Source organism: Cryptomeria japonica, unplaced genomic scaffold (assembly GCF_030272615.1).
Source record: "Cryptomeria japonica unplaced genomic scaffold, Sugi_1.0 HiC_scaffold_109, whole genome shotgun sequence".
NCBI lineage: Eukaryota > Viridiplantae > Streptophyta > Pinopsida > Cupressales > Cupressaceae > Cryptomeria > Cryptomeria japonica.
Genome location: NW_026728931.1, coordinates 125,001 through 139,683, shown reverse-complemented (window position 1 = coordinate 139,683; position 14,683 = coordinate 125,001). Strand labels below are relative to the sequence as shown.

General features: G+C 63.2%; 2 non-coding genes across 2 annotated transcripts; both read left to right on the top strand.

The window, feature by feature from the left end:
- Positions 1–4,472: 4,472 nt before the first annotated feature.
- Positions 4,473–4,591, top strand: LOC131865368 (5S ribosomal RNA). The gene has a single exon (XR_009364096.1). It is a non-coding gene; the product is annotated as a 5S ribosomal RNA (ribosomal RNA).
- Positions 4,592–12,395: 7,804 nt separating this feature from the next.
- On the top strand, positions 12,396–12,514 carry LOC131865358 (5S ribosomal RNA). Its single transcript, XR_009364086.1, has one exon. It is a non-coding gene; the product is annotated as a 5S ribosomal RNA (ribosomal RNA).
- The last annotated feature ends 2,169 nt before the right edge of the window (positions 12,515–14,683 follow it).

Below are 14,683 nucleotides of genomic sequence, written 5' to 3'. Positions count from 1 at the left end.
GAGGTGCACACCCGGGGCAAACCGGGCTCCGACTTCGTGCAGGCCGCACCTTGGAGCACACTTCGGAGCGCTCCTTGGTGCGCACCATGGTGCCCACCAGGGCGCGCAACCCAGCCAAGGTCTGCACACCAAGGTGCCCACCCCGGCGAAGGTGCACGCGAGGTGCGCACCCGGGGCAAACCGGGCTCCGACTTCGTGCACGCCATGGTGCCCACCGCGGCGAAGGTGCACGCGAGGTGCGCACCCGGGGCAAACCGGGCTCCGACTTCGTGCACGCCGCACCTTGGAGCACACTTCGGAGCGCTCCTTGGTGCGCACCATGGTGCCCACCAGGGCGCGCAACCCAGCCAAGGTGTGCGCACCAAGGTGCACGCGAGGTGCGCACCCGGGGCAAACCGGGGTCCGACTTCGTGCACGCCGCACCTTGGAGCACACATCGGAGCGCTCCCAGGTTCGCACCAGCGTTGCGCACCTTTGATGCGCTGCCTTCACTAATTTCCAGAAAAGGCAAAAAAAAACGAGATTTTAAAATTTCCGTTCTGAAAGATAGTGAAAAAAACGGAACGCGGGTGCCATCTTGAGCCCTTCCTGGTGCGCACCCCAGGCAAGTTGTGCGCACCAAGGTGCCCACCCTGGCGGAGGTGCGCGCCCGGGGCAATCCGGGCTCCGACTTCGTGCACTGCATGGTGCCCACCAAGGCGCGCAACCCAGCCAAGGTGCCCACCGCAGCGAAGGTGCACGCGAGGTGCACACCCGGGGCAAACCGGGCTCCGACTTCGTGCACGCCGCACCTTGGAGCACACTTCAGAGCGCTCCTTGGTGCGCACCAGGGCGCGCAACCCAGCCGAGGTGCCCACCCCGGCGAAGGTGCACGCGAGGTGCGCACCCGGGGCAAACCGGGCTCCGACTTCGTGCACGCCATGGTGCCCACCGCGGCGAAGGTGCGCACCCGGGGCAAACCGGGCTCCGACTTCGTGCACGCCGCACCTTGGAGCACACTTCGGAGCGCTCCTTGGTGCGCACCATGGTGCCCACCAGGCCGCGCAACCCAGCCAAGGTGTGCGCACCAAGGTGCACGCGAGGTGCGCACCCGGGGCAAACCGGGGTCCGACTTCGTGCACGCCGCACCTTGGAGCACACATCGGGGCGCTCCCGGGTTCGCACCGGCGTTGCGCACCGTGGTGGGCACCTCGGAGCACACCAAGGTGGGCAGCGAGGTGCGCACCTTTGATGCGATGCCTTCACTAATTTCCATAAAAGGCAAAAAAAAAACGAGATTTTAAAATTTCCGTTTTGAAAGATAGTGAGAAAAAGGGAATGCTGGTGCCATCTTGAGCCCGCCCTGGTGCGCAGCCCAGCCAAGGTTTGCGCACCAAGGTGCCCACCCTGGCGAAGGTGCGCGCCCGGGCAATTAACCCAACTTCCAACTTCGCGCGCGCCAGGGTGGGAGCGCACCCAACAACCGGGCCTGGGAAGAGCCAATGCGAGAAACCCCACCAAACTCTCTGACAAAAAAAGAGGGGGCGCTCCAGTAACCCCGCTTCGGAGCGCACCCTGGGCAAACCCAGCCAAGGTGCCCACCCCGGCCAAGGTGCAGGCGAGGTGCGCACCCGGGGCAAACCGGGCTCCGACAACGTGCACGCCGCACCTTGGAGCACACTTCGTAGCGCTCCCGGGTGCGCACCTCAGAGCACACCAAGGTGGGCAGCGAGGTGCGCACCTTTGATGCGCTGCCTTCACTAATTTCCAGAAAAGGCAAAAAAAAAAGGAGATTTTAAAATTTCCGTTTTGAAAGATAGTGAAAAAAACGGAACGCGCGTGCCATCTTGAGCCCGCCCTGGTGCGCAGCCCAGGTAAGGTGCCACCCTGGCAAAGGTGCGCACCCGGGCAATTAACCCTACTTCCGACTTCGTGCGCGCCAGGGTGGCAACCGGGCCTCGGAAGAGCCAATGCGAGAAACCCCACCAAACGCTCCGACAAAAAAAGAGGCGGCGCTCCAATAACCCCGCTTCGGAGCGCAGCCGGGGCAAACCAAGCCAAGGTGCCCACCCCGACGAAGGTGCACGCGAGGTGCGCACCCGGGGCAAACCGGGCTCCGACAACGTGCACGCAGCACCTTGGAGCACACTTCGAAGCACTCCCGGGTGCCCACCGGCGTTGCGCACCGTGGTGGGCAGCGAGGTGCGCACCTTTGATGCGCTGCCTTCACTAATTTCCAGAAAAAGGCAAAAAAAAATGAGATTTTAAAATTTCCGTTTTGAAAGATAGTGAAAAAAAAGGAACGCGGGTGCCATCTTGAGCCCGCCCTGGTGCGCAGCCCAGGCAAGGCATGCGCACCAAGGTGCCCACCCGAGGTGCACACCCGGGGCAAACCGGGCTCCGACTTCGTGCAGGCCGCACCTTGGAGCACACTTCGGAGCGCTCCTTGGTGCGCACCATGGTGCCCACCAGGGCGCACCCGAGGCAAACCGGGCTCCGACTTCGTGCACGCCGCACCTTGGAGCACACATCGGAGCGCTCCCAGGTTCGCACCAGCGTTGCGCACCTTTGATGCGCTGCCTTCACTAATTTCCAGAAAAGGCAAAAAAAAACGATATTTTAAAATTTCCGTTCTGAAAGATAGTGAAAAAAACGGAACGCGGGTGCCATCTTGAGCCCTTCCTGATGCGCAGCCCAGGCAAGTTGTGCGCACCAAGGTGCCCACCCTGGCGGAGGTGCGCGCCCGGGGCAAACCGGGCTCCGACTTCGTGCACTGCATGGTGCCCACCAAGGCGCGCAACCCAGCCAAGGTGCCCACCGCAGCGAAGGTGCACGCGAGGTGCGCACCCGAGGTGCACACCCGGGGCAAACCGGGCTCCGACTTCGTGCACGCCGCACCTTGGAGCACACTTCAGAGCGCTCCTTGGTACGCACCAGGGCGCGCAACCCAGCCAAGGTGCTCACCCCGGCGAAGGTGCACGCGAGGTGCGCACCCGGGGCAAACCGGGCTCGGACTTCGTGCACGCCGCACCTTGGAGCACACATCGGAGCGCTCCCGGGTTCGCACCAGCATTGCGCACCTTTGATGCGCTGCCTTCACTAATTTCCAGAAAAGGCAAAAAAAAGAAAAAAATGAGATTTTAAAATTTCCGTTTTGAAAGATAGTGAAAAAAACGGAACGCGGGTGCCATCTTGAGCCCGCCCTGGTGTGCAGCCCAGGCAAGTTGTGCGCACCAAGGCACCCACCCTGGCCAAGGTGGGTCACGGGGTGGGTCCTAGGGTGGGTAACGGGGTGGGTACTAAGGTGCGTGCCAAGGTGGGTCATAGGGTGGGTGCCAAGGTGGGCACCAGGGTGGGTGTGCACCAACCCTAGCCAGGGTAGGTCACGGGGTGGTTGTCGGGGTGGGCGTCAAGGAGCCAAGGTGGGTGGCAAGTAGCCAAGTTGCGTGCCAAGGTGGGTGTCGGGGTGGGTGCCAAGGATCCAAGGTGGGTGCCAAGGAACCAAGGTGGGTGTCTGGGTGGGTGCCGAGGTGGGAGCCAGGGTGGGTCCCAAGGTGAGTGCAAAGGTGGGTGCCAGGGTCAAGGTGAGTGCCAATGTGGGTTCCAAGGTGCCAGGGTCAGGGTGAGTGCCAATGTGGGTTCAAAGGTGCTAAGTTGGGTGCGAGGTTGGGTGCGAGGGTGGGTGGGTGCCAAGGTGTGCTAGGTGGAAGCCCGGGTGGGTCGGCATCCCATGGGTGTCGAGTTGGGTGCCTGATGGGTGCTTCTTGTCAAGTTTTAGTCGTCGGGACTCATTTCGAGCCTTAGAGGTCGTTTCTTGTCCGGTTGCCCTGTCTTCGACCTGGGAACCCAATTTTGGTCCTCGGGTCCCATTTTTTTTTGTCTCGCATCCCACTTTTGGCCTGTGGCCTTTTCGGGGTCGATTCTCGTTTTGGGCATCAGAGCATGTTTCTTCTCCTAAAACCCAATATTTGTTTATTAAGTCTCGGAACACATTTTTGTTCTCGTGGACCCATCATGGGTCTTGGAACGCATTTGTGGTCCTTGGGTCCCATTTTGCATCCCGAAACTTGTGTTTTGGTGCTTGATCCCTATTTTGGGTGCCCACCTTGCACCAAGTGCGCACCCGGGGCAAACCGAGCGCCTTGGTGCACCGGGGCAAGATCGAGCGTGCACCCGAGGCGCCCCGAACATGCACCAAGGTGCACTCGGCCCACATGTGAGCGCAGGTCGTTGCGCCCGAGGTGGTGTGTGGGCACCGCGTTGCAGACGGGACACTGCACGCACACGACGCCCCCTCCAGGTGCACGCACGTAGGCCGGGCCGGGTGCACACCCGACGCCCTAGCAAGGTGCGCGCACCCGGGCAGGGCTCACACTTGGCGAACGGGGCGCACTTCGCGAGGGAGGGTGTGCACCTCGACGGGGGTGGGTGGCCGGGGTGGATTCGCACGTGGGTCGCGGTTTGCTAAGTACACACTGCGACAAGCTCATAACGGGTGCGATCATACCAGCGTTAGTGCACCGGATCCCATCAGAACTCCGCAGTTAAGCGCGCTTGGGCCGGAGTAGTACTGGGATGGGTGACCTCCCGGGAAGTCCCGGTGTTGCACCCTTTTTTAGTTTTTCGCCGGGCGTCGCAATGCTATTTGAATAAACCTTTTGCCCGTTTGCGTTCTCGTCGGGGCCGGGCCGGGCCGGGGTGCGCTGCCCGCACTACCGCGCGCGCGGGGGCGACACCGAGCGCGCACCCGAGGCGCCCCGAGCACACAGGCCACGGTGCAACCCGGGCGTTGTGCGCGCACCCCGGTGCGCCCGAGGTGCTGCGCGCGCACCCAGGTGAAATCGGTGTGCACCTCGGCCAGTGCGCGCTCGGTCGAGTCGCGCACGTTGGCCAAGGTGCACGGTGATGTTTCTTACTCTAAGGTTCCGCACCAGACGCCCGGGACAGGTGAGCGAAGCTGGGCGGGGCCGGGTGCGCGGCCGGGGCAGGTGCACGCAGCTGGAGAGAGCTTTGGAGCACACTTCGGAGCGCACCAATGATGCGCTCCATTCAAAAGTTTCCTGAAAAGGCAAAAAAAGTTGAGATTATAGAATTTCCCACTTGAGAGATTGTAAAAAAAAAAAATTTAAAATGAAGGAAACGCGGGTGCCAAGGTGTGCGCAGCCCAGCCAAGGTGTGCGCACCAAGGCGCCCACCCTGGCGAAGGTGCACGCAAGGTGCGCACCCGAGGCAAACCGGACAATTAACCCAACTTTCGACTTCGCGCGCACCTTGGAGCGCACTTCGAAGCGCTCCTTGGTGCGCACCAATCTTGGGCACCTCGGAGTGCACCATGGCGCCCACCAAGGTGCGCACCCGGGGCAAACCGAGCTCCGACTTCGTGCGCACCTTGGAGCGCACGAAAGGTGCGCACCATGGCGCCCACCAAGGTGCGCAGCCCAGCCAAGGCGTGCGCATCAAGGTGCGCACCCTGGCGAAGGTGCGCACCCGGGGCAAACCGAGCTCCGACTTCGTGCGCACCTTGGAGCGCACAAAAGGTGCGCAACCCAGCCAAGGTGTGCGCACCCCGGTCAAACCGAGCTCCGAATCGTGCGCACCAGAGGTGCACGCCATCGTGCGCACCTTGGAGCACACTTCGGAGCCCTCCTTGGTGCGCGCCGATGTTGCGCACCTCGGAGCGCACCCGGGGAAAACAATGCAATTAACCCGACTTTCGACTTCGTGGGCACCTCGGAGCGCTCTCGGGTTCGCACCTCGGAGCACACCGAGGTGCGCACCTTTGATGCGCTGCCTTCACCAATTTCCAGAAAAGGCAAGAAAACATTGAGAAGGTGTGCGCACCGAGGTGCCCACCCTGGCGAAGGTGCACGCGAGGTGCGCACCCGGGGCAAACCGGGCTCCGACTTCGTGCACGCCGCACCTTGGAGCACACTTCGGAGCGCTCCTTGGTGCGCACCAGGGCGCGCAACCCAGCCGAGGTGCCCACCCCGGCGAAGGTGCACGCGAGGTGCGCACCCGGGGCAAACCGGGCTCCGACTTCGTGCACGCCATGGTGCCCACCGCGGCGAAGGTGCACGCGAGGTGCGCACCCGGGGCAAACCGGGCTCCGACTTCGTGCACGCCGCACCTTGGAGCACACTTCGGAGCGCTCCTTGGTGCGCACCATGGTGCCCACCAGGGCGCGCAACCCCGCCGAAGGTGCACGCGAGGTGCGCACCCGGGGCAAACCGGGCTCCGACTTCGTGCACGCCGCACCTTGGAGCACACTTCGGAGCGCTCCTTGGTGCGCACCATGGTGCCCACCAGGGCGCGCAACCCCGCCGAAGGTGCACGCGAGGTGCGCACCCGGGGCAAACCGGGCTCCGACTTCGTGCACGCCATGGTGCGCACCGCGGCGAAGGTGCGCACCCGGGGCAAACCGGGCTCCGACTTCGTGCACGCCGCACCTTGGAGCACACTTCGGAGCGCTCCTTGGTGCGCACCAGGGCGCGCAACCCAGCCGAGGTGCCCACCCCGGCGAAGGTGCACGCGAGGTGCGTACCCGGGGCAAACCGGGCTCCGACTTCGTGCACGCCGCACCTTGGAGCACACTTCGGAGCGCTCCTTGGTGCGCACCATGGTGCCCACCAGGCCGCGCAACCCAGCCAAGGTGTGCGCACCAAGGTGCACGCGAGGTGCGCACCCGGGGCAAACCGGGGTCCGACTTCGTGCACGCCGCACCTTGGAGCACACATCGGGGCGCTCCCGGGTTCGCACCGGCGTTGCGCACCGTGGTGGGCACCTCGGAGCACACCAAGGTGGGCAGCGAGGTGCGCACCTTTGATGCGATGCCTTCACTAATTTCCATAAAAGGCAAAAAAAAAACGAGATTTTAAAATTTCCGTTTTGAAAGATAGTGAGAAAAAGGGAATGCTGGTGCCATCTTGAGCCCGCCCTGGTGCGCAGCCCAGCCAAGGTGTGCGCACCAAGGTGCCCACCCTGGCGAAGGTGCGCGCCCGGGCAATTAACCCAACTTCCAACTTCGCGCGCGCCAGGGTGGGAGCGCACCCAACAACCGGGCCTGGGAAGAGCCAATGCGAGAAACCCCACCAAACGCTCTGACAAAAAAAGAGGGGGCGCTCCAGTAACCCCGCTTCGGAGCGCACCCTGGGCAAACCCAGCCAAGGTGCCCACCCCGGCCAAGGTGCAGGCGAGGTGCGCACCCGGGGCAAACCGGGCTCCGACAACGTGCACGCCGCACCTTGGAGCACACTTCGTAGCGCTCCCGGGTGCGCACCTCAGAGCACACCAAGGTGGGCAGCGAGGTGCGCACCTTTGATGCGCTGCCTTCACTAATTTCCAGAAAAGGCAAAAAAAAAAGGAGATTTTAAAATTTCCGTTTTGAAAGATAGTGAAAAAAACGGAACGCGCGTGCCATCTTGAGCCCGCCCTGGTGCGCAGCCCAGGTAAGGTGCCCACCCTGGCAAAGGTGCGCACCCGGGCAATTAACCCTACTTCCGACTTCGTGCGCGCCAGGGTGGCAACCGGGCCTCGGAAGAGCCAATGCGAGAAACCCCACCAAACGCTCCGACAAAAAAAGAGGCGGCGCTCCAATAACCCCGCTTCGGAGCGCAGCCGGGGCAAACCCAGCCAAGGTGCCCACCCCGACGAAGGTGCACGCGAGGTGCGCACCCGGGGCAAACCGGGCTCCGACAACGTGCACGCAGCACCTTGGAGCACACTTCGAAGCACTCCCGGGTGCCCACCGGCGTTGCGCACCGTGGTGGGCAGCGAGGTGCGCACCTTTGATGCGCTGCCTTCACTAATTTCCAGAAAAAGGCAAAAAAAAATGAGATTTTAAAATTTCCGTTTTGAAAGATAGTGAAAAAAAAGGAACGCGGGTGCCATCTTGAGCCCGCCCTGGTGCGCAGCCCAGGCAAGGCATGCGCACCAAGGTGCCCACCCGAGGTGCACACCCGGGGCAAACCGGGCTCCGACTTCGTGCAGGCCGCACCTTGGAGCACACTTCGGAGCGCTCCTTGGTGCGCACCATGGTGCCCACCAGGGCGCGCAACCCAGCCAAGGTCTGCACACGAAGGTGCCCACCCCGGCGAAGGTGCACGCGAGGTGCGCACCCGGGGCAAACCGGGCTCCGACTTCGTGCACGCCATGGTGCCCACCGCGGCGAAGGTGCACGCGAGGTGCGCACCCGGGGCAAACCGGGCTCCGACTTCGTGCACGCCGCACCTTGGAGCACACTTCGGAGCGCTCCTTGGTGCGCACCATGGTGCCCACCAGGGCGCGCAACCCAGCCAAGGTGTGCGCACCAAGGTGCACGCGAGGTGCGCACCCGGGGCAAACCGGGGTCCGACTTCGTGCACGCCGCACCTTGGAGCACACATCGGAGCGCTCCCAGGTTCGCACCAGCGTTGCGCACCTTTGATGCGCTGCCTTCACTAATTTCCAGAAAAGGCAAAAAAAAACGATATTTTAAAATTTCCGTTCTGAAAGATAGTGAAAAAAACGGAACGCGGGTGCCATCTTGAGCCCTTCCTGGTGCGCAGCCCAGGCAAGTTGTGCGCACCAAGGTGCCCACCCTGGCGGAGGTGCGCGCCCGGGGCAAACCGGGCTCCGACTTCGTGCACTGCATGGTGCCCACCAAGGCGCGCAACCCAGCCAAGGTGCCCACCGCAGCGAAGGTGCACGCGAGGTGCACACCCGGGGCAAACCGGGCTCCGACTTCGTGCACGCCGCACCTTGGAGCACACTTCAGAGCGCTCCTTGGTGCGCACCAGGGCGCGCAACCCAGCCGAGGTGCCCACCCCGGCGAAGGTGCACGCGAGGTGCGCACCCGGGGCAAACCGGGCTCCGACTTCGTGCACGCCATGGTGCCCACCGCGGCGAAGGTGCGCACCCGGGGCAAACCGGGCTCCGACTTCGTGCACGCCGCACCTTGGAGCACACTTCGGAGCGCTCCTTGGTGCGCACCATGGTGCCCACCAGGCCGCGCAACCCAGCCAAGGTGTGCGCACCAAGGTGCACGCGAGGTGCGCACCCGGGGCAAACCGGGGTCCGACTTCGTGCACGCCGCACCTTGGAGCACACATCGGGGCGCTCCCGGGTTCGCACCGGCGTTGCGCACCGTGGTGGGCACCTCGGAGCACACCAAGGTGGGCAGCGAGGTGCGCACCTTTGATGCGATGCCTTCACTAATTTCCATAAAAGGCAAAAAAAAAACGAGATTTTAAAATTTCCGTTTTGAAAGATAGTGAGAAAAAGGGAATGCTGGTGCCATCTTGAGCCCGCCCTGGTGCGCAGCCCAACCAAGGTTTGCGCACCAAGGTGCCCACCCTGGCGAAGGTGCGCGCCCGGGCAATTAACCCAACTTCCAACTTCGCGCGCGCCAGGGTGGGAGCGCACCCAACAACCGGGCCTGGGAAGAGCCAATGCGAGAAACCCCACCAAACTCTCTGACAAAAAAAGAGGGGGCGCTCCAGTAACCCCGCTTCGGAGCGCACCCTGGGCAAACCCAGCCAAGGTGCCCACCCCGGCCAAGGTGCAGGCGAGGTGCGCACCCGGGGCAAACCGGGCTCCGACAACGTGCACGCCGCACCTTGGAGCACACTTCGTAGCGCTCCCGGGTGCGCACCTCAGAGCACACCAAGGTGGGCAGCGAGGTGCGCACCTTTGATGCGCTGCCTTCACTAATTTCCAGAAAAGGCAAAAAAAAAAGGAGATTTTAAAATTTCCGTTTTGAAAGATAGTGAAAAAAACGGAACGCGCGTGCCATCTTGAGCCCGCCCTGGTGCGCAGCCCAGGTAAGGTGCCACCCTGGCAAAGGTGCGCACCCGGGCAATTAACCCTACTTCCGACTTCGTGCGCGCCAGGGTGGCAACCGGGCCTCGGAAGAGCCAATGCGAGAAACCCCACCAAACGCTCCGACAAAAAAAGAGGCGGCGCTCCAATAACCCCGCTTCGGAGCGCAGCCGGGGCAAACCAAGCCAAGGTGCCCACCCCGACGAAGGTGCACGCGAGGTGCGCACCCGGGGCAAACCGGGCTCCGACAACGTGCACGCAGCACCTTGGAGCACACTTCGAAGCACTCCCGGGTGCCCACCGGCGTTGCGCACCGTGGTGGGCAGCGAGGTGCGCACCTTTGATGCGCTGCCTTCACTAATTTCCAGAAAAAGGCAAAAAAAAATGAGATTTTAAAATTTCCGTTTTGAAAGATAGTGAAAAAAAAGGAACGCGGGTGCCATCTTGAGCCCGCCCTGGTGCGCAGCCCAGGCAAGGCATGCGCACCAAGGTGCCCACCCGAGGTGCACACCCGGGGCAAACCGGGCTCCGACTTCGTGCAGGCCGCACCTTGGAGCACACTTCGGAGCGCTCCTTGGTGCGCACCATGGTGCCCACCAGGGCGCACCCGAGGCAAACCGGGCTCCGACTTCGTGCACGCCGCACCTTGGAGCACACATCGGAGCGCTCCCAGGTTCGCACCAGCGTTGCGCACCTTTGATGCGCTGCCTTCACTAATTTCCAGAAAAGGCAAAAAAAAACGATATTTTAAAATTTCCGTTCTGAAAGATAGTGAAAAAAACGGAACGCGGGTGCCATCTTGAGCCCTTCCTGATGCGCAGCCCAGGCAAGTTGTGCGCACCAAGGTGCCCACCCTGGCGGAGGTGCGCGCCCGGGGCAAACCGGGCTCCGACTTCGTGCACTGCATGGTGCCCACCAAGGCGCGCAACCCAGCCAAGGTGCCCACCGCAGCGAAGGTGCACGCGAGGTGCGCACCCGAGGTGCACACCCGGGGCAAACCGGGCTCCGACTTCGTGCACGCCGCACCTTGGAGCACACTTCAGAGCGCTCCTTGGTACGCACCAGGGCGCGCAACCCAGCCAAGGTGCTCACCCCGGCGAAGGTGCACGCGAGGTGCGCACCCGGGGCAAACCGGGCTCGGACTTCGTGCACGCCGCACCTTGGAGCACACATCGGAGCGCTCCCGGGTTCGCACCAGCATTGCGCACCTTTGATGCGCTGCCTTCACTAATTTCCAGAAAAGGCAAAAAAAAGAAAAAAATGAGATTTTAAAATTTCCGTTTTGAAAGATAGTGAAAAAAACGGAACGCGGGTGCCATCTTGAGCCCGCCCTGGTGTGCAGCCCAGGCAAGTTGTGCGCACCAAGGCACCCACCCTGGCCAAGGTGGGTCACGGGGTGGGTCCTAGGGTGGGTAACGGGGTGGGTACTAAGGTGCGTGCCAAGGTGGGTCATAGGGTGGGTGCCAAGGTGGGCACCAGGGTGGGTGTGCACCAACCCTAGCCAGGGTAGGTCACGGGGTGGTTGTCGGGGTGGGCGTCAAGGAGCCAAGGTGGGTGGCAAGTAGCCAAGTTGCGTGCCAAGGTGGGTGTCGGGGTGGGTGCCAAGGATCCAAGGTGGGTGCCAAGGAACCAAGGTGGGTGTCTGGGTGGGTGCCGAGGTGGGAGCCAGGGTGGGTCCCAAGGTGAGTGCAAAGGTGGGTGCCAGGGTCAAGGTGAGTGCCAATGTGGGTTCCAAGGTGCCAGGGTCAGGGTGAGTGCCAATGTGGGTTCAAAGGTGCTAAGTTGGGTGCGAGGTTGGGTGCGAGGGTGGGTGGGTGCCAAGGTGTGCTAGGTGGAAGCCCGGGTGGGTCGGCATCCCATGGGTGTCGAGTTGGGTGCCTGATGGGTGCTTCTTGTCAAGTTTTAGTCGTCGGGACTCATTTCGAGCCTTAGAGGTCGTTTCTTGTCCGGTTGCCCTGTCTTCGACCTGGGAACCCAATTTTGGTCCTCGGGTCCCATTTTTTTTTGTCTCGCATCCCACTTTTGGCCTGTGGCCTTTTCGGGGTCGATTCTCGTTTTGGGCATCAGAGCATGTTTCTTCTCCTAAAACCCAATATTTGTTTATTAAGTCTCGGAACACATTTTTGTTCTCGTGGACCCATCATGGGTCTTGGAACGCATTTGTGGTCCTTGGGTCCCATTTTGCATCCCGAAACTTGTGTTTTGGTGCTTGATCCCTATTTTGGGTGCCCACCTTGCACCAAGTGCGCACCCGGGGCAAACCGAGCGCCTTGGTGCACCGGGGCAAGATCGAGCGTGCACCCGAGGCGCCCCGAACATGCACCAAGGTGCACTCGGCCCACATGTGAGCGCAGGTCGTTGCGCCCGAGGTGGTGTGTGGGCACCGCGTTGCAGACGGGACACTGCACGCACACGACGCCCCCTCCAGGTGCACGCACGTAGGCCGGGCCGGGTGCACACCCGACGCCCTAGCAAGGTGCGCGCACCCGGGCAGGGCTCACACTTGGCGAACGGGGCGCACTTCGCGAGGGAGGGTGTGCACCTCGACGGGGGTGGGTGGCCGGGGTGGATTCGCACGTGGGTCGCGGTTTGCTAAGTACACACTGCGACAAGCTCATAACGGGTGCGATCATACCAGCGTTAGTGCACCGGATCCCATCAGAACTCCGCAGTTAAGCGCGCTTGGGCCGGAGTAGTACTGGGATGGGTGACCTCCCGGGAAGTCCCGGTGTTGCACCCTTTTTTAGTTTTTCGCCGGGCGTCGCAATGCTATTTGAATAAACCTTTTGCCCGTTTGCGTTCTCGTCGGGGCCGGGCCGGGCCGGGGTGCGCTGCCCGCACTACCGCGCGCGCGGGGGCGACACCGAGCGCGCACCCGAGGCGCCCCGAGCACACAGGCCACGGTGCAACCCGGGCGTTGTGCGCGCACCCCGGTGCGCCCGAGGTGCTGCGCGCGCACCCAGGTGAAATCGGTGTGCACCTCGGCCAGTGCGCGCTCGGTCGAGTCGCGCACGTTGGCCAAGGTGCACGGTGATGTTTCTTACTCTAAGGTTCCGCACCAGACGCCCGGGACAGGTGAGCGAAGCTGGGCGGGGCCGGGTGCGCGGCCGGGGCAGGTGCACGCAGCTGGAGAGAGCTTTGGAGCACACTTCGGAGCGCACCAATGATGCGCTCCATTCAAAAGTTTCCTGAAAAGGCAAAAAAAGTTGAGATTATAGAATTTCCCACTTGAGAGATTGTAAAAAAAAAAAATTTAAAATGAAGGAAACGCGGGTGCCAAGGTGTGCGCAGCCCAGCCAAGGTGTGCGCACCAAGGCGCCCACCCTGGCGAAGGTGCACGCAAGGTGCGCACCCGAGGCAAACCGGACAATTAACCCAACTTTCGACTTCGCGCGCACCTTGGAGCGCACTTCGGAGCGCTCCTTGGTGCGCACCAATCTTGGGCACCTCGGAGTGCACCATGGCGCCCACCAAGGTGCGCACCCGGGGCAAACCGAGCTCCGACTTCGTGCGCACCTTGGAGCGCACGAAAGGTGCGCACCATGGCGCCCACCAAGGTGCGCAGCCCAGCCAAGGCGTGCGCATCAAGGTGCGCACCCTGGCGAAGGTGCGCACCCGGGGCAAACCGAGCTCCGACTTCGTGCGCACCTTGGAGCGCACAAAAGGTGCGCAACCCAGCCAAGGTGTGCGCACCCCGGTCAAACCGAGCTCCGAATCGTGCGCACCAGAGGTGCACGCCATCGTGCGCACCTTGGAGCACACTTCGGAGCCCTCCTTGGTGCGCGCCGATGTTGCGCACCTCGGAGCGCACCCGGGGAAAACAATGCAATTAACCCGACTTTCGACTTCGTGGGCACCTCGGAGCGCTCTCGGGTTCGCACCTCGGAGCACACCGAGGTGCGCACCTTTGATGCGCTGCCTTCACCAATTTCCAGAAAAGGCAAGAAAACATTGAGAAGGTGTGCGCACCGAGGTGCCCACCCTGGCGAAGGTGCACGCGAGGTGCGCACCCGGGGCAAACCGGGCTCCGACTTCGTGCACGCCGCACCTTGGAGCACACTTCGGAGCGCTCCTTGGTGCGCACCAGGGCGCGCAACCCAGCCGAGGTGCCCACCCCGGCGAAGGTGCACGCGAGGTGCGCACCCGGGGCAAACCGGGCTCCGACTTCGTGCACGCCATGGTGCCCACCGCGGCGAAGGTGCACGCGAGGTGCGCACCCGGGGCAAACCGGGCTCCGACTTCGTGCACGCCGCACCTTGGAGCACACTTCGGAGCGCTCCTTGGTGCGCACCATGGTGCCCACCAGGGCGCGCAACCCCGCCGAAGGTGCACGCGAGGTGCGCACCCGGGGCAAACCGGGCTCCGACTTCGTGCACGCCGCACCTTGGAGCACACTTCGGAGCGCTCCTTGGTGCGCACCATGGTGCCCACCAGGGCGCGCAACCCCGCCGAAGGTGCACGCGAGGTGCGCACCCGGGGCAAACCGGGCTCCGACTTCGTGCACGCCATGGTGCGCACCGCGGCGAAGGTGCGCACCCGGGGCAAACCGGGCTCCGACTTCGTGCACGCCGCACCTTGGAGCACACTTCGGAGCGCTCCTTGGTGCGCACCAGGGCGCGCAACCCAGCCGAGGTGCCCACCCCGGCGAAGGTGCACGCGAGGTGCGTACCCGGGGCAAACCGGGCTCCGACTTCGTGCACGCCGCACCTTGGAGCACACTTCGGAGCGCTCCTTGGTGCGCACCATGGTGCCCACCAGGCCGCGCAACCCAGCCAAGGTGTGCGCACCAAGGTGCACGCGAGGTGCGCACCCGGGGCAAACCGGGGTCCGACTTCGTGCACGCCGCACCTTGGAGCACACATCGGGGCGCTCCCGGGTTCGCACCGGCGTTGCGCACCGTGGTGGGCAC